This window comes from Choloepus didactylus, chromosome 7 (assembly GCF_015220235.1).
Source record: "Choloepus didactylus isolate mChoDid1 chromosome 7, mChoDid1.pri, whole genome shotgun sequence".
Lineage (NCBI taxonomy): Eukaryota > Metazoa > Chordata > Mammalia > Pilosa > Megalonychidae > Choloepus > Choloepus didactylus.
Window position 1 is genome coordinate 61676374 of NC_051313.1, and position 18997 is coordinate 61695370.

The following is an 18997-nucleotide window of genomic DNA, read 5'->3' on the forward strand; positions in this document are numbered from 1 at the left end:
AGTAATGAAGTGTTCAAAAATTGATTGTGGTGATGAATGCACAACTATATGATGATACTGTGAACAATTGATTGTACACTTTGGATGATTGTAGGGTATGTGAATATATCTCAATAAAATTGCATTAAAAATAAAAAAAAAAAAATGTTGGGTTTGCTTCAAGTTCAAAAAGATGATAGGGCAAAAGCAGTGAATCAGGACTCCATTCCATAGAATACAGAAAACCACAGGGAACAGACATGGAAATAGAAAGCAGGCAGACTAACCCTTGGGCCAGTGAAGAAAAGGAAAAGGGGGATAGATGGGTGGGGGGCAAGGAAGTGGCCTGAGGCTCTAGAGGATGCCTGTAGGTTTACTCTAGTAGAAAGTTCTTCCTGCCCCATGACCTCATTGCCATTGCAGCCACCCCAAACTGACCACACCACAAAACTCCATCCCAGCCTCTACAATGGCCTGGGGATCCACCACCAGTTGTCATTAGGGTGTTCCCTGCTTCCTTTGCCCAGCAGGGAAGAAAAAGAGAAGTCCTTTAGCCAACTGCACTTGGGGGAGCAACAGTAATCACTCAACGTCATTTGCTAGCATAACATCATTACACATGGTGACATGAGTTCCACCACCTTAGAGGGCTGAAGCCATTACAGACATTTCTATTGGAGGATGCTTGAAACACAGTAAGGTGTTTGCTACTTATGAAAGCAAAAATGAACAAACATTATCTAAATTTGGACATATGTTATTTTCCTTTGAAATACTTGTTCCCTGAAAGCAAAGCTCCTGTCTGACCATGAATACAGTAAACAGAGCTACATTTCCCAAAAAATCATACATACTTGTATATCTGCTGCATTATTGCCCACTTGTTTTACCTCTAGCTTAGTACGCAAAGAGCCAGCTCTTCAGCAACTGCAACCCAACAAAGCACCAGCAACTACATCCACTTCTACAACTATGTTCAACTCGGCTGCCTCCTCTTGTCATCTCTTTTCTGTTTCCTATCTTTATTCCTTCCGTCCTGAATTCCCTCCCCCATGCATGCATGACACACATTCATTATTGATTCCAAGGTTATTTACTGAGTGCCTACTATGTACAAAATTTGGTGCTGAGTATAAGGTATTGCTCAGGTCCAACTTCCTGGAGTTTTAGCATTCCATTCATGTCTGTTCTACCCCACTAATGTCTAAAATGTCAGCTGGGTCTTGGTCAACTGGCACAATATGAACCCAAGTTCTTACTCCTCATACTCCTGGCATTTGTCTGGAGATTCTTGGATGCATGCACAGTTCTTTCCTTACTGATCTTATGCAATCTTATTGTTTGGACCACCAAAATCCTAGCCCATTTTTTCTGAATGAAATGCAGTTGTTCAATTATTAAAATAAATGAAACAGCTTTCAGTAGAGAAAGAGTTTAATGACACTGTGTTTGACAGAGACCGTAAAAAAGTAACTTCAAAGGTACTTATGTCCAGAAACGACTCTTAGGAGATAGAGAGCAAAAGCAGGTGAAAATTATAAAAAATATAAAATAAAATAAAATACAATTTAAAATAGCTAAATTCCTGAGAGTAAGAAGTACAGCCGTACCATGTAACTTGAAAACACACATTTTCAGGGAAAAAAAATTGGAGTAGGGCTGAGTTTTCACTTGACAAAAACAGTTACAGTGTCACTTTGTGATATGAATAAAGTATGGTCCAATTAGCAAAAATGGAATATATATACAACTTTTTTTAAGTATATGGATATAGCAAATCTGTATGCTTATCACTCAACACAAGCTTGTTAAATAACAGATGACTGTTTCCCAATTTTTAATTCCCACTTGATCCTCTAAACCTTGCGAATATCTAAAAGAATAAGAATAACCAAGTGTGAAGCATATTTTAAAAGCAGATTAAATGATTTAAGAATGGATCAGTCCTCTGCTTTCTCTTAGGCACCCAGACAAAAGCTAATACATGAGTGTCAGATCTGGAATCCATAAGTGTCATAAACACAGAGCTGGGTAATACATATCAGTGTGCTGGAGGGGTCAGGGTGGAAGAGAGAGAAATTGCATTTAAAGACAACATAATATAATTAAGTTTATAAATGTTGGTTAAAGAGCTGTTTTAATTTTATTATAATATATTTTTCCTAGTTTCTGTACTGCCTAAATTCTTCCTATCCAAATTAGTGCCTGGATATTATCCTTCCTTGCCAGTAAATTACCTTTTTATACCCCATCCTTTCTATAGTACTTTTATTCTTATATTTCTCCTGGTTTTCTCATGCCTGCCTCTCCACGCTCCCCGCCCCTCTTTTTTTTCATTATACTACATAATCTATTCTTCTCTCAACCGTTTTAATTTTTCCTAATTTTTTATCTTAAATTGTGTTTGTATATAATCAGGACTATAGGCAACAGTGGTAGCTAACACAGGATGTATAAACAAGCATAAGAACAATAGCAACATCGCCCTTTTTTAAATTAAAAAATAAGTATTTTTTTCTCAGTGAGGATTTTTTCTTTTTTATTGTTGTAAGTATCTTTGCTCATTTGAAGGTATACTTGTGAATCAGCCTTTCCAACAAGAGCCCAAACCCCCAACTAGAAGCCCAGGGAATTCAGGGTCTGTAAAACTTGCCGGTGCCTCCACTCTTTGATGGGTCTGGATGAAGTCACCGATGTGACTCTGAAGAAACAAATGTCAGCGCGACCTATTAAAGTCAACCCTGAGCTAGGTAGCAACAATGAGCTGGGGATTAGCATTGACAGCTCCCTTAATGTGATTCTTTTGGACAGGGATTAATTTAATGTGTTGCTGTCAAATGAAACAAAAAACGAGATGGATTTACTAATGACTCTATTCTATACCACACACTTTTCCACCCCTGATCTATGTCAGAATGAATCTGACAGCAAGAGAAAATAATTTTTAAAATGAAAAGGAAGAAGACATTGCCTTCTTGACAAACTTTCCAGAAGGGAATTTTTACTGGGCTCCCCAGACGCAAGATGAGCGTGGGGTGCGGGGCAACGGGAAAGAAGGCACTTCTAGCAGTCCCGCGGAGTCTCCAGTCAATACCCCGAGCGTCAGGGGGTCGGGTCCCAGCTTTGGTACCAACTTTCAAGATGGCCTTAATTTCTCCAGAACTCAGTTATTTAAATTTCTAAATTTCTTCTTGCCTCTAAAATTCTAATCTCTAGAAGAGGGCCCTCCCTCCCCCCAAACACACCAGGAGCACTAGCCTTGCTCCAAAGACAGTTCTGCATGCTGAATGAGGCTGTGACATAGAGGGGGCGAGTCAAAGAGCGAAGGTTGATCCGTAGCAAAACGGTTTGCCAAGTCAAATGCTAAAGCCTCCTTAAAATAATTTGGATTCTTCTTTGTTCTCGCTAACAAAGAAACTCTAATTCGCAGTTCCCTGGAAGAAAGACAATGCAGACGAGCCATTTGCAGGTGAAAGGTGTCTCGTCAATTAATAATCATTGAATAATTACTGAAGGCTGGCAGAAGCTGTTCATCGAACAGGGTGCTCATAACGTGAAACTGCATTGATTTCCGTATAGACTGGCCATTAATCTTCCTTGTGATTGCCCCTCCACCCCCACCCCGCGCTCGCGCCCCACCGTGAGGTGCACAGATTCCTAGTCACATGTATTTGTATATATTCATGTAAGTTACAGTGAAGTTTGTAAATACCCCGGCCTCCTCGGGTCTGTGAATCTGGGCTCATTCACCCCGATGCTCCATGTCCAGAGCCCGGAGCCCAGGCTCTGGGGGACCGTTGTCCTCGCCCGGCGCCTGGATCCCTGCGGGAGCGTCTGTGCGTCCGTCGGTCGGTAGCTCCGGGCGGTACTGGAGGTGCCGACCCTGGGATGAGCGCGCCGCGGAACAGTGTGGCGAGGGTACCCGAATATCGCGTAGGAAGAGCCTGGGCGAGGCGGAGGTCGTAACGATGGAGCGCCTTCCCCACGCCGGATCCCAGCCGCTGCCCGCGACCCGCGGCGGGGTCTGGCCCAGACCCCAGTTGGGCAAGAGCCGGCGGGAGAGCCCCCAGGCGGCCCACCTGAAAAGCGCACTTGCTTGGGGGGAAATGACCGCTTCCCGCCCTTCCGCCGGCTCCGCGCGCTGTCGGCCCCCGGCCGCGCTCTGCCCTGGCTGCGCGTTCTCTCCCGGTGAGGCGAGCGGTCCCGCCAGAGCCGGGATCCTGGTGCAGAAGCAGAGAGCATCCCGCTTCTGGCACTTAGCCGGGTGACCTTGAGCAGTCACCTAACCTCCTAAAGTCAATTTTTCCCACCCGTAAAACGGTTGGAAGATACCCTCTCCGCGGGCTCCCTGTGAGAATAAAATGAGAGCATGGACCCCCAGGCTCGAGCTCCTTGTACCCTGCCCCTTCGTTCAACTCCGCATCTTCCTCTTCGTTTCTATTTCCTGCGTTCTGTCTTCTCTGGCTTGTTCTGTCGTTTTGATCCTGTTTTTCCTCGGTTTTGTCTTCCCAATGTCCCGCAGACTCCTTTTCATTTTCTTCTGTTCCTTCATTTCTTTTCCTCCCATGTTCATTATTGTAGCCAACAAATTCATCAAAGGTTTCTTTCCACTTCCTAAACCCCAGGCTCCTCAAAGCAACCCCTCCTAATCTCTTATCAGCCCCCTCCCCAGGCCACCCCAAATAAACAGAGCAATCTGTTTACGTGGTCTCAAGACACTCGACCCCTCGCCCAACTCCCAACCATTAAACTTCTGCTATGCGAGACCCCTGGGACCACCGCTGCCCTGAGGACAGGGGCCTCCATGGCTTCTTTATCACCGTGTCCTCGATGCCAGGCCCAGAACCTATGGAAGGCTCAGTAAACGTCTGCCAGCGACCCGTGGGGCAGAAATCAGAACCCAACCTTCCAGAGAAAAGCAAACATATACAGTGTTTCATACTCAAATATGAAAAGAATTTTTTAAATCTTCAAATAAGCTGAAGAATAGTGTAAAAAGAAATTAATAGCACAATGTCTACTCAAGTGCTTTAAAAAACATTATTCTGTGATTTTTAACCTAATAGAAGTGAAGCTTGCATCAAGTTCTTAATTTGGGAAGTTGGTTAGAAGAGAGAGAAAACTGTAACACCACACAGTTGAAGTGTCTGAAGTTGGTGAGCTGCATTTACATTCATTTCTTGAAACTTTTTAGAGATGCATAATATGTTATTTCTTTGTAACAACAAAGCTACTATCTATACCACCATATTATACATAATATAATTAAAATGCCATAAGCTATAACCAAAATTTATACAAGTAAGAACTTTTTAAGAAGACACAAAAGGCAGAGGGGGGAAAAAAACTCTTACGGAAGGCTAGAGAAATTTTAGTTGCTTGCAAGTACCTGAAACCTAAAAGTATCAGATTTCCTTTGAAATTATTTTTCATTTTATTAGAATCTAATTGAAGATCACCTGTAAAAGGTTGGGGGAAGGAAGACAAGTAGAGAAATATCAGTTCTATGCCAAGATTTTTGAAAGAGTAGAAGAACCACAGTACCACCTTGTGGGGAAGAAAGAATTTTTTCATCATCAGTACTATGGTTGTTTTATTTTCTTCTACTATGGTCACACACAAAAAATAAAATAAAGCCATTTAAAACACAAAGCAATAACTTAGATCTATGTGAATACATTGTGACAATAAGCCTTATCTATTAATTTTAAACACACTAGCACATTTATATCAAAACAAGTTTTAAGATTGTGATAAACAAGTTAAATATAATATGTGGTATTGAAAAATCATGCTTCTAATGCTACAAATAATCCCAGAAATCAAATGTTATGTATGAAACAATAAATATAAAACTATGTGCACATCCTAAAAGAAGAATAATTCTTTTAAAAATTGTCCTAAATTTTTCACCATTAAGTACTATTTATGCTTTTTAAGATGTATTTCTTTGTTCGGTTGGTTGGCCCTGGAAAAGAAATGTTCCTAGGTAAATAGAGAGCAATTTTCTCTTTCTTAAAATTGTTTGTCTCTTATGTCTAAGAATGGCAGAGCAGGCAGACATGATGAACCTATAGTTGACAGCTTAACAAAACTGCTCTAGTTGTTCTTCGAGATATAAAGAGGGCACAGATCACAGGGCTTGGATTTTAAGAAGTAAAATTATAAGACTCCAAAACAAAACCTGTTCCTCCTCTACTGTACATCTGGAAATACCTTAAAGGACATGGATGTTTCCTGCTCTAAACCTGTCTTCTATAAGGCAAGAGAGAATTCAGGGGTTACCTGTAGGCATTCTTTATTCTTTGTGCTTTAGAATCACAGGGCTGGTATATCCCTCTGACCTTCAGGAAGGACTAAATCAAAAGCATCCCGGGAAGAGACCAGTGTTTTTCAAACTGTGCTCAGCAGAGCCCTAGGGGCTGTCAAAAGATTATGAGGGGAGGAGAACATGGAGAGAGTCCCCCCTCACTCCCAGCTTCCACCAAGCAACTCTGCTTTCATCAGTTGCACAGACAGAAATTCTGCCCAGAATGGAGTTTAAATAACAGGCTCCAAGGCTTTAAAAACGTTTGAAAATCCCCAATCTCACCTAAACTATTTTGTTTAAGTCTAGTAAGGTATTGCTGTAAGACATGTTCTGATGCTTCCTGCAAGTTTATTATCAAATCCACTGTAAGAGCTGCACACCAATGCTTCCACATACCCTATTCTTTTCTTTTGCTTTTTTAAAAATAAGAAAAAAAGTTTTTACAAAATGTATATGAGTCGGCTGAAAAAAAATTTTTCAAATAAAAAGAAGTATCTTAAGTTAAAAATCTCCACATCCAACTCCCAATCCACTCACTCCCTAGGAGTTATCATAGTTAACATTTTGGTTTGTCCCTTCCAGACCCTTGGTCTTTGTGGGCTCAACATGCACACACATAACACAGAGTTTGTTTCAAGAAAATAGGGTCATACCACATGTTTTTTTTTCCACTCAATAAAATAATAATATCTTTCTATGTCAGTACCTACAGAATTATCTCATTCATAGTATCCAAGGTATGGATGTATTATAGTTTTTTAATCTCATCCCTATTATTGCATAACTTTTGCTTTTCATCATGTAGTTGCACTTGCTCTTTCTTCACCTAAAATATTACCCAACCAACATATATACATATGAATTTCAGTTTTTACATTACTTCCTCAGAGTAACCACCCAACCAACATATACGAAACAACTATTTCAAAATTTTAAGACATAATTTCTCAAAACAATAATCTTTTCCTAAAGGAAACAACTTTTTCTCTATCCAAATATTTTAAACACAAGGAAATAGCGGGATTTTTTGTTAGTTTGTTTTTTAGTATAGTTGCATATTGATGTCTTCACAATGAGACAAGAAAACAAAGAAGCCTACAACTCTTTTAGATTTTCCAATACCTCAGGAATGGGAGTTATGCTTTTTAGAGAGCAATTTGGCTGTGTCTATTAATATTTAATATGTACACATCTTTCAACACAACATCAAGGTGGCTTTCCTAAAGGAATATTCACCACAAGTACATTAATTCATTCTACACATTTATTGAACCCATCTAAGTGCTAGTTATTTTGCTAGGTTTTCAAGGAAGAGTAGCTGGGGGAAAAAATCAGGGAGATTATAGTTAGTAGGAAAAACCTACATTAGATAAATAATCACATAGTATGTATGTAATTATAAACTGTGATAAATATGTAAAGGAAAATGACATTACAATGAAAGATTTAACAGTGGGTTCTCTTCTCAAAGAGCTACAAAATGTTATATCTCTCATTATACTTTACCTTTTAAACACAATCTTTGATGGTATATTTCTAGCATTCCATGTATGTTCTTTCCTTTAAAAAAAAAATATGCCTGCACATACACCCAAGCCAATTAAGTCTAATGATCCTTTGATTGAGACTGCCACATAGCAACTTTCAGCTTTCAGTTCATTTAATACCTTTAATTTTTGTCCCAAATTTATTAAGCTGCTGAAGCCTTTGTTCATTATCAGCACTTTCATTTTTTAATTTTTAAATAATGATTGTGTTAATTAATAACAGTAATATTTGAATATTAAATAAATACTGCTGCTTAGATGAAGCCAAGAACATAAGTGAAGTTAAACTTTTGGCTGGCACTATTTCAAAATCATTGTTAAGATGGTTTAGTAGAGTCCAAATTCAATGTCAAGAAGGTAGTTTAGGTGTCTCAGTGTTTAATGTATAAAGCCTGTAGTTTAACACATAGAAAATGAATGTACAAAAACTAATAGTCAACATAAAATATAAACCATTTTCCATTGTATTGAAGGAGCAAATGCTAGAAGAAAGGTGTGGCCCTTATGGATGATTTAATTTTCAAGGATGTCAGTTGAAATAGTAGTAACAGGATCCATTCACCCAAGCAAAGCTATGAACTCACAGAAAATTCACACGTCTGAACATCTCTAGAGGACAAGTAAAATTTGGCCACTAAAGGTCTATTTGTAAAAGGGAACAAGGATGCTCCTGGGAAATAACTCATTTTTAGGTTATCTTGGAACTTAGGAGATCAGTTTAGCAAAGGAAGGGTAATGAGCTAGCGTGAACATGGAGGGATGATTTTAGCTGCTTTAGCAAGCTTCTGTGAGACATACATAAAGACTTGAAAGTACTAGTTAAGAATTTAAGAAGTCAGAATTACCCCAGCAGGATACACAGAGGTGACAGCCAGAAAATACTGTTTTGCTTCTGTTAGTGTGACCTTGTACATCAATGACCCATTTTTATTCTGTAGCTGATACACCTTGAAGAAATATGAGTTAGATAAAGTAACACTGGACCTTGGACCTTAACTGGGGAAAGTCATTAGGAAGCTGGCACTTGCTATGCTGTTTCTTTCTTTCAAGTTTTGATTGAGTTTTGAATTTTGGAAGCAGGGTTCTTTTCTATTTAAATTATGAGAAGAACAGATAACTACTGCAGAAAGATTGTTCTAGGTCTCATTAATGGTACTAACAGGTATGTATAATGTCTTGAAACTATGGTAGAAAAAAAAAAATTCAGCCCTAGCCTCTGGGGGTTGGGACAGGAATTGAGTGGGAAAGGACATCAGGGAAATTTGTGGGATGATAATGTTTTATATCTTGATAGGGTTTGGATTACACAAGTGTACACATTTGTCAAAACTCAGTGAATGTACACTAAAGATTTGTGCATGTATTATAATATGAAATTTACCTCAAAAGAAAAAACTGTAAGAAAAAAATGGAACTCTTGTTAATGATAGGAATACTGAAATATTTAGGGGGAAATGTACCAGTGTTTTCAATTTACTTTGAAATGTATCAAAAATTAAGATGTATTAAAGGATAGATAGAGGGATGAGTAGATGAATAGATGTGTGATAAAAACAAGCAGAGTAAAATGTTAATGATAGAATCTAGGTGGTAGGTATTTCGGTGTCCACGGTAAAATTATTTCAATTTTTCTGTATGTTTCAATTTTTTTCATAATAAAATACTGGGGAGAAAAATTACTGCTTTAGATCTAAGAAGGTTTGAAGCCTAAAAGGGGTAAGAGTAGGCTAAGACATGATCTGTTTACACCTCATCTAAAACCAACAAAGAACAAGAATGATGGGACAGGCAAGGCCAGAACATCAGCTCAACTCATTTCCCCTGCCTCTGACTCCTCCAGAAACCCACAGATGGTAATACTGATTTTTCTACCTAGAGGGTCAGTCCTTCCCTGGGTACCCAGCCATGCCACATGTAAGCAGTAAGTACAGAAACAGATACCACCTCCTACTCCCAGCCAAGCAGCTGGCACTTGTCCATAACCTAATACTCATCACTGACCTCCATGTGGCTCCCTGAGTCTCTTCTGCCCACAGTCAGACTTAGAATTCAGTGCCTGGGTGATGACTATTGGGCCCCTTTCAATTCCAGCTCGAAGGATCTCTAATTGTAAGGGCTGAGTTTCTGTTTTGGTTCCTGTTATCTCATCAGGTTTCTGTGGTCACTCTCCCAGTTTGGTGACTGAGGGCCAGCTATCACATAAATAGATGATGACTGCTGTACCAGAATGACCCCTAGGAAAGGCAGCTAAAGAAGAGAGCTAGAAGGGGTCCTTGATTTAGAAGGCAAAAGGCTCAAAAAAGGGTTGAGACAGTAGAGGCTACTTCTAAAGAGGCTGAGCTCAAGTCCCATAGTTATTCAACAGATATATTTAAGTCCTTACAATGTGCTAGGCACTATGCCAGGCGCTGAGTAATTCTGTGGTGAACAAACCAGATATAGTTTCTGACCTCATGGAGCTTACAGTGGTGGGAGATGTAGTAAATAAGCACTAAACACACAAATATAAATAAATATACACATTCAAATTACAATTTATTATCAGTACTATAAAAGAAAAAACAGGGTTCTTTGAGATTACATCAAGGGGACCCACTTTAGACAAAGTAAGGAAGGTCTCTCTGAAGACATGTCATTTAAGCTGCAACCACGTGAAGTGTCAGGGCAAGAGGTAGGCAAGATGCAGGGGAGAAGATGCAAAGGTTTCTGAGACAGATTATTGTTAGAAAAAAGGGAAGAAAGCTGGCAGGACTGAGCAGCACAGTAAGGGGGAGCAAGTCACAGGATAAGGTTTTGGACAAATGAGTCGTGTTAAGGCCTTTGAATGACATTTAAGTACCATGGGAAGTATTGAAGGATTTTGGGCAGGGGAATGAAGTCTTCCTGAGTGCCACCTTCCCAGAAACGGTCTGGTTCTGGGTATCAAGACTGCAGAACTGATATAAGAATGTCACATCCAAGAGGTCAGGGTTTTTCACTTCTACTGCTTACTGTTCTATCCCTGATGACTAAAATAGCAGGAGGTCAATAAACAGTTGTTGAATAAACAGCATATACCTAAGGACAATAGGCCTTCTTTATGATTGCAAAATTAGGTCATACTCAGAGTTTCAATGGCTCTGCTCTCCTTCAAGCTTTGAACGATGGATTTAATACCATAGGCATTTCTTATTGCTCCCATAGGGAAGAAAAGCTTAATTCTCCAGCACATACCTCAAGACCCAAAAGTCTCCTAAAATAGATGCTTATTTATTTGGTGTGTTGATCAGGAAAATCTTAGAGGGTGGGTAGAACAATGGTTCATATAAAAAGTACTAGGAAACTTTCAATCACAAGTGAAAAAAAATTGCCAACTATGAAGGGGTGGCAGGAGAGTACTGATGGAGCAATTGTAACTTACTGGTTCATTTCAGCAAGAGTTCAGGGGTGAATCTCCAGGTATTCACTGGATCCAGATGCTCAGGCATTGTCATTAGGATTCTGTCTCTCTCCATCCATGCTCTAGTTCCCTTTACAGGTTTTTTCTCAAGCAAGCTTTTCCCAGCTAGTCACAAAGATGGCTACCAGCAGCTACAAGCGTACAGACTACCAGCCTAGCAACCCTAGCACAAAAAAGAATGCTTTTCCATAGTTCATAGCCAAAGTCTATTGGTTCTGGTTGACCTGACTTGGTTTGCATCTCCACCCCTGAACCAATTACTGTGGCCAAAGGAATGTACTCTCTGCCACACCTAGATGGTGTTCCCACCACCAAACTGGCAGGACAGTCAGCCTCCCCTGAAATCTTCATACTGAGAGTGGTCATTCCTTATAGGAAAATAAAGATACTAATTCCAGAAGAAGGGGAAGTGAATGTTAGGTAGGCAAACAGAAAGGCAACTACAGAGTAGTATCATTTCCATGTGCAAAGAATATTAAAGGCAGAGAATAACTAAAAAATATTTTTTTGCAAAATAATGCACATATGATATGAAACCAAACCTTAAAATAATAGATTCTATGTATATGTACTTCATGTTATGTTTCCTTAAAGTTCAGCTGTGTATAAATTTCACTTGAACACTCCAATTGATGCATGCACCAGAATCCAGTGATCATGAGAAATTCACAGCTATTTATTTATAAATGTTTACCCTGAAATTTGACAGGAAGGTGGTAACTGTTTCTAAGAATTGTATGCATTTCTAATGAGGTATTAACTTAATATTTTTAAAATTAAGCTGAAAGTTGCTACAACATGTAATGTAACACTCAAACTTACATGTTCTACATGATATTAAGAATCATTTGTGCTTTGGACCACTTATTTACTTAATCAAAAATGTATTTAGTTTTGAGTATTTTTATACTTAATCAAAAGCTTAAAATGTTTCAACTATAAATATGGCTGAACCAAATACGAGAACTTTGAGAAATGTTAATCTCAATGAGACACCAGTGGAGTAATAACATAGACCTTGAAACAAACAAAATTCTACAATAATGAAAAGTCATTCTTGAAAGAAAAGAACGATTTAAAATAAAGACAAAAAAAAGAACTAATTAAGTAGATATAACAGATATCCAAAATCAGTAATCTATGTTTGAAGAGCATAACAAAGGAAATGTATCACAACTCTGAGTCTTGCAAAGCAAATACTAGGGAAAAGAATTAAACACTTTGAACAAAACCAATAATCTCCTATTAGCAACTATTAAGACTTTCAAGAACAGCATATATTATGCTAAATATATCTGCAAACAACAAATAATCTCAATTTCAAGCTTCCATGAAGGCAGCAGTCTTTAGTTTTAGTCACTGCTATATTGCCGAAGCTAGTATAGTATCTGGCACATTGTAGATATTCAATAAATTTTGCTCAATGAAAGAATGACATTTATAATCACCCAGTTATTTCCATTATGTAACTTGAACAATTTGGTGGGTCATTTGGAGATCTCAAAGTGAAACTGGCTTATTCAATATAGCACTTACATACAGTGTGAATCTGCAGTCCACAATCAAATAAACCCAGTAATATTCGGCTAGTCATATGTTGGGGTAAACATGTCTTCAGGCCTGAAAAAGAAGCAAATATCCTGCCCACTATCTGTATTTTGTAGACTTGCACTGCTACAACCAAGATTCTAGTGAATTGTTTGGAGAATATGAAGTTCTTAGTGGCTTCCCCCAGAAGCAAACCCTCACAAGGACTGAGTGCACATGGTTTATTCGGGACCTGCCTAACAGGGTAGCAGGAAGGTGATACAGAGAAAGAAAAGCACTCATTACAGTGTGAATTATTAAGTCAGCTAATCCAATAGACAACACAGGGAAGCTCTAGAATTATTCCAGCAAAGGGGTGAAGAGCCACAGTATTTATACTCCTACACTATAGACCACCAGGCACCAGCTTAAGGGTCATGCCCTGGGGGACATTAATTCCGAGGCACTTCCAGCCTGCCTTATGCATGTGGGCAAAATGAGATCTGGCAGATGAAAGGTACTCTGAAACAAGGGTTACTGACCCTTGGAAGTCAAGCAGGTATGTGTGTGAATGAGAATCTGAGGGGATATGGGTGGAGCACCCATAGCATCTGCTACACTAGATGAGTAAAAGCAACTGGTATGTAAGCAGAAGAGACCCTCAAGTAATAAGAGAGGCTATGCAAATAAAATATAACTGTACCTTTAAGGGCACCATAGATAGTGGCTAGCACAGTATATCCTCCGTAAGTCACTGTTGCTTGATGAAGGAATGAATAAATGATTTAGGACTGGGCTGCCCAGGTAGAGATACTCTGGAATGCCACACACAGCCATATAGCCCACTCAAGCTGAGCTCTGAGTTTTTGTTTTTTTTTCTTTTAATTAAGTTTAGTTTTACTGAGATATATTAACATACCATACAATCATCTATGGTGTACAATCAACTGTTCTCAATACCATCCTATAGTTATGCATCCATCATCCCAATTTATTTTTGAACATTTTCCTCACACCAGAAAGAATCAGAATAAGAAATAAAAGTAAAAAAGAACACCCAAATCATCCCCCTCCATCCCACCCTATTTTTCATTTAGCTTTTGTCCCCATTTTTCTACTCATCCATCCATACACTGGATAAAGGGAGTGCTATCCACAAGGTTTTCACAATCACACTGTCACCCCTTATAAGCAATATTGTTATACAATTGTCTTCAAGAGTCAAGCCTACTGGGTTGGAGTTTAATAATTTCAGGTATTTACTTCTAGCTATTCCAATACATTAAAACCTAAAAAAGGGTTATCTATATAGTGCATAAGAATGTCCACCAGAGTGACCTCTAGACTCCGTTTGAAATCTCTCAGCCACTGAAACTTTGTTTCATTTCACATCCCCCTTTTGGTCAAGAAGATGTTCTCAATCCCATGATGCCAGGTCCAGATTCATCCCCAGGAGTCATATCCTGCGTTGCCAAGGAGATTTACACCCCTCAGAGTAAGGTCCCACGTAGGGGGAGGGCAGTGAATTCACCTGTAGAGTTGGCTTAGCTAGAGAGAGAGGGCCACATATGAGCAACAAGGAGGTACTCAGGTGGAGACTCTTAGGCACAATTATAAGCAGTTTTAGCCTCTCCTTTGCAGTAATGTTGAGCTCTGAGTAATAATTTATTTTTTAAAGTTCACTTTTGGCAACATAGCCAAAAGGGATCACTTTGATGTGGGGCTTTTTCTTTGGTAAGAGACAGCCACAACTCTGACTTTAGCCCTAAAAAGCCAAGAAATAATAGATTAAATTGCAGCATTTTTCCCTAATATAAAAACAACTATGTAGTGAATTAAAAATCTAAAATAAAAAAGTGTTTTGAATTCTACTCATCTTTCTTCTTAGTCTCTGCATATCCTAAATCTCCCACATTCTTTCTCAACCTCTACTGATATCTCGAGGCTAAATTTTTAATCCAGATTTTTTATCTTATTACAGTCCTGTGACTACATTTTGGTTCTTTCAGAAATCATTTCTATGCCAGCTCAATATGCTTCAATTGAAGGTGAATTATCAATTCCGATAATATCTATTTTTTATAAATTAAGCTAGAGATCTAGGAAATAATGTATTCTTTGTTTTCCAAAGGGGATCAATCTGAGGCTTATTAAAGCTGATAATGAGTCCCTTAGGAAAAGGTAGAAATCAATTTTGAGCGGGAAAGTTAAGGTAAGCAATATCATACGAACTTGAAAGCAAAACCAACTCAATTTTCTTCAGTTTAATCAACACCATATACCAATTAATATATGCTATTGCTTTTCTTTTAATGAAGATGGTTAATATTGATTAATAATTGTTCGAGTTGTCTGGATTTATGCGGAGGTGTATAATTTACTCTCATCTAGACTGATCAAGAATTGCTTAATTTGATCTCAGAATGAAATTTCCCTTTAGGCTGTAAATTTCATCTAGTTTGGATCAAGATGATGTACTAATCTCAAGCAATTGCAACTTATAAGGGAAACAGAAGTATTAACTAGAAAAGTTAAAGAAATTTAGGGTTTAAAACCCTAACATTAACTGAATGATAATAATTGCTATTTTTTTATCCTCCCAAATTTAACCATTTCTATACTTAATTATCCATGCAGTGTAATAACATTAAATTTGATGCACTCATTACAGTACTGACCACATTCCCAAACACCCCTGAGGATTAATTCCTAAGGATTAATTGATCTTGCACTCTTTAAAATGTTTTACTCTGCTTAAATTACAACTTTAATTTCTTCTACATGACACCGACCAACACCACCACTACCACCTCGGTTGCATCTGCCCCCAGCACCATCACCACTGCCCCTGCTCCAAGTGTTAAGCATAATTGGCCTTAAATCAGTAGTAAATGATGACATAAGAGAAGAAAGGGAATGCTATTAGGAAAACCACAGTGATGTATAACCCTAAAGTATAATTTATCAAATAAGCAAATGGAAAATAAGCATCAAATAAGCAAATGGAAAAGACCTCATATTTTTCCAGGGAAGGCCCATAATTAAAAAAATATTCTTCAAAGTTACAACTAATCATTTATCTTAAGGGATACTAATATGTGCCAAAGCAACTTGATCATCTGATAGCTCAATAGAAGCCTAGAACTGGATATTCCTCTAGCAGCTAGAACTAGTACTAGAATCTATCTTAATAGATCAATAGAAGCCTAGAACCAGAAGTCCAGGTCTTAGCTTCTGGAAATTAGGCTTTGGTGACTACAAGGAGCCTCTGGAGCCCATTAAATTTAAATGTCTTCCTATAGTTACAAGCTATCTGCAGTCTTTTCAAACAATGCTCAGACCTGATAAAAGCAATTTTATAGGAAATTCAATGAGTTCATCACAGCTATACCAATATCTTTCATATATTCCATTCCTTTCAAGCCTCCTTTTGTTCATCTCTCCTACTATAATTGTCTTCTGTTTAACTGGTCTCCCTTCCTCCAGCCCCTCACTCAGAAAGACTGGTATACACAATTTGCTTTTTAGTTCATATAGTCACTTGTGGTTTTGGCAAACAGGAATCAGTTGCAAAAACCTGATCATCCTTTGGGTGAACCAATAACACTGACTTACTGAACTTAACAAAACTGAAAATTACAACCAAGATCAGGATTCCCTACCAGAGCATAATCATCCCATGGGATCCTACTAGAAAGTCTTTAACTTTAGTTTAGTCTTATGAAACATATTATAAATCAGAACAGAATCCCTAACAGCAACTTTCTTCTTTTAAACAACAGGAAATTGGGCCCCAAATTAAAATGTAATTCTTCAAAATGAATTATAAAAATTCTTTATTTAAAAGAAATTCTGCTGCCCATATGTGTATTTAATGGCTCTCACCTTGGACCCGGCTATGAAACAGAAACTAAAGCTGCCCCAGTCACATCAGAGACCCAGTGGATCAGAATCTCCAGGAACAATACTCACTGACTGAACTATATAGGCTGTAGCTAACTTCTATGGTTATATCATATCACCTATTTCCTTTTTCCCATGTAGTGCCTCATTCAAACTAACATTTTTGAAGATCAAGTATTTTCTAGGCATTGTACTTTTACATACTGTTTTCATATATATTGACTCATTTAACCTTTAAAATACTAGAAATGGATTGACATTTGAATAGTAGACAAAATTGATATGATTCAATTTCCTATTGCCATAAACAAAATATTTTAATATTGATAGGAATATAGCATAGTTCATTTAGCTCAATACTTACAGTTAGCATGGTTAGTCAGACATTAAAGATTAATAGTTTATAAGGATTATTTCTTCATTTAACAATTCAGGCTAAAGCTACCAGAATGGTTTAAAAATCCAGGCTGAGATTTCTTCTGCACTTCAGGTAGAAGACTCCATAAAGGAATAGCTGTCATTTCATAATTTATTTCCTGAATTTCTACTAATACCTCAAATATCTGAGTACGCAGTATTGATTTCCCAAACTTGGAAACGTGGTAGAACAGGCAACTATTAAAGATTAAACTAAAACACTGTTTAGTGATGATTTTCTGTTTAGAATATTTCTGTTAATTTTCTAAACGCCTTTGGGCATACTTAAAAGACCCTATTACTTTTCCTGTGCCATGCGTTAAAGTTTAGTGTGTTACATAATTGAATTGATTAACAATTTTTGCAAGATTAATTAGCATCCCAACAGAAATTTAACAGAACTTTTCATTAATACCTTAATCTTGATAGTACCAATTTCCCTCTTGGAGCACTTTGAATTCCCAGAGATGGCTTCTAAATACAGAACCTCTATTTACTTAATGGAGCTTTGCACCACCAAGAGTAGCTCTGTGGGGTGCTGGGGAACTCAGAGGAAGAAGTGAAGTGGGCTGCTTACCAGAAAGAATGCAAAGTAGGCCCTCTCAGAATTGCAGGTTTCAGCCACTATAAATTCTTTACTCTGATTGCAACTTCAGCAGAGTGGAGTGGTTTGTTTGTTGAAATAATGAAGAGTAGATGGCATCCATTTTAGTGGGAAGTTTTAATTTGTGATTCCCTGAGGCTGTGTGAAATGAAACACCCTTATTTATTCCTGTAAATGAAGCCAAAGTGCTTCTGGAATTTCTTCTGAGAAAGATTGTCTAAGAACACTGGTTTGACACATTAGTCTTTGAAATAAAACATTTAATGAATGTGCTTTTGAAGAGAAGAGCACTATTTCTATGAAAATTATTTTTATTTCTGAAGCATGTTCTTATCCAATTTATTTCTGTTTTTAAAAACTGATGCTGAGGTACATCAATGATGTTTAAACTTTGCCTCAAAAGCCCTGAAAATAAAAATCTGTCTATTCTGTCTTATTTTACAAATTTTTAGTTAAAATATCAATTGTTTTTGAAAGCAATCATTAGTGCCATGATAAAACCTTATTATTAAAATTTAACAATCAATCAATTCAAAAGAATTAAATAGTAGTGGGTTTTTGGAAAGAAGAGGAACCAAAGTATAACCTTGCAAAATCTAGGAAGAGAAAGTATCCTAAAAATTAGTATTAAGATTGGGGAGAAATTTAAATTAGCCAGGAGAAGAAAGCATTTTCAAACCCACAAATACTTAAGAAGTCTCCATTACAAATAATTGCTATGCTAATTGTGTATAAATTTAGCTACCCATTAAATCTGTCTCCAATGACATTATAATAGAAAATATTTGGTTAAATCATTCCTTTTACCTAAATAAATTAAACAGTATTTATTTAGAAATGTAGGTACTGTAAGAAAGGGATAAGTTTAGCTTTCACATAGAGACAGCATGGAATAGGGAAAATGGAGGCAGAACCAGCTTAAACAAGCCCTGTGGTAAAGGGAAGAAAGACGGAATCTGCGCCAGCTCCTTATATGGAAAAGTAACCATGGTTACTGGAATGTAAAGAGATATGAGGTAAAATCCGAGGCAGGGACTCCCAGCAGGAAATTTAAACTGAATGAACTCTCTCGGATAGGCTAATCAATTCAAAATCTCGATAATGAGCTAGTTGGCTCTCTTGGATAGGCTGTGTGCCGGTTTGAATGTATTATGTCCCCCAGAGAAAGCCATATTCTTTGATGCAATCTTGTGGGGCAAGCATAATAGTGGGGATTAAGTTGGAATGTTTGGATTAGGTTGTTTGCATGGAGATGTGCCCCACCCAGCTGT

At 37.9% G+C, this 18997-nt stretch overlaps 1 long non-coding RNA gene across 1 annotated transcript in view; it reads right to left on the bottom strand.

Moving 5' to 3' along the window:
* Positions 1–4178, bottom strand: part of LOC119540904 — a 39603-nt gene extending 35425 nt beyond the window's left edge. The window contains exon 1 of the long non-coding RNA XR_005218118.1: positions 3692–4178. This is a non-coding gene — a long non-coding RNA (uncharacterized LOC119540904). The remainder of the gene's footprint in view (positions 1–3691) is intronic.
* Between the last annotated feature and the right edge of the window lie 14819 nt (positions 4179–18997).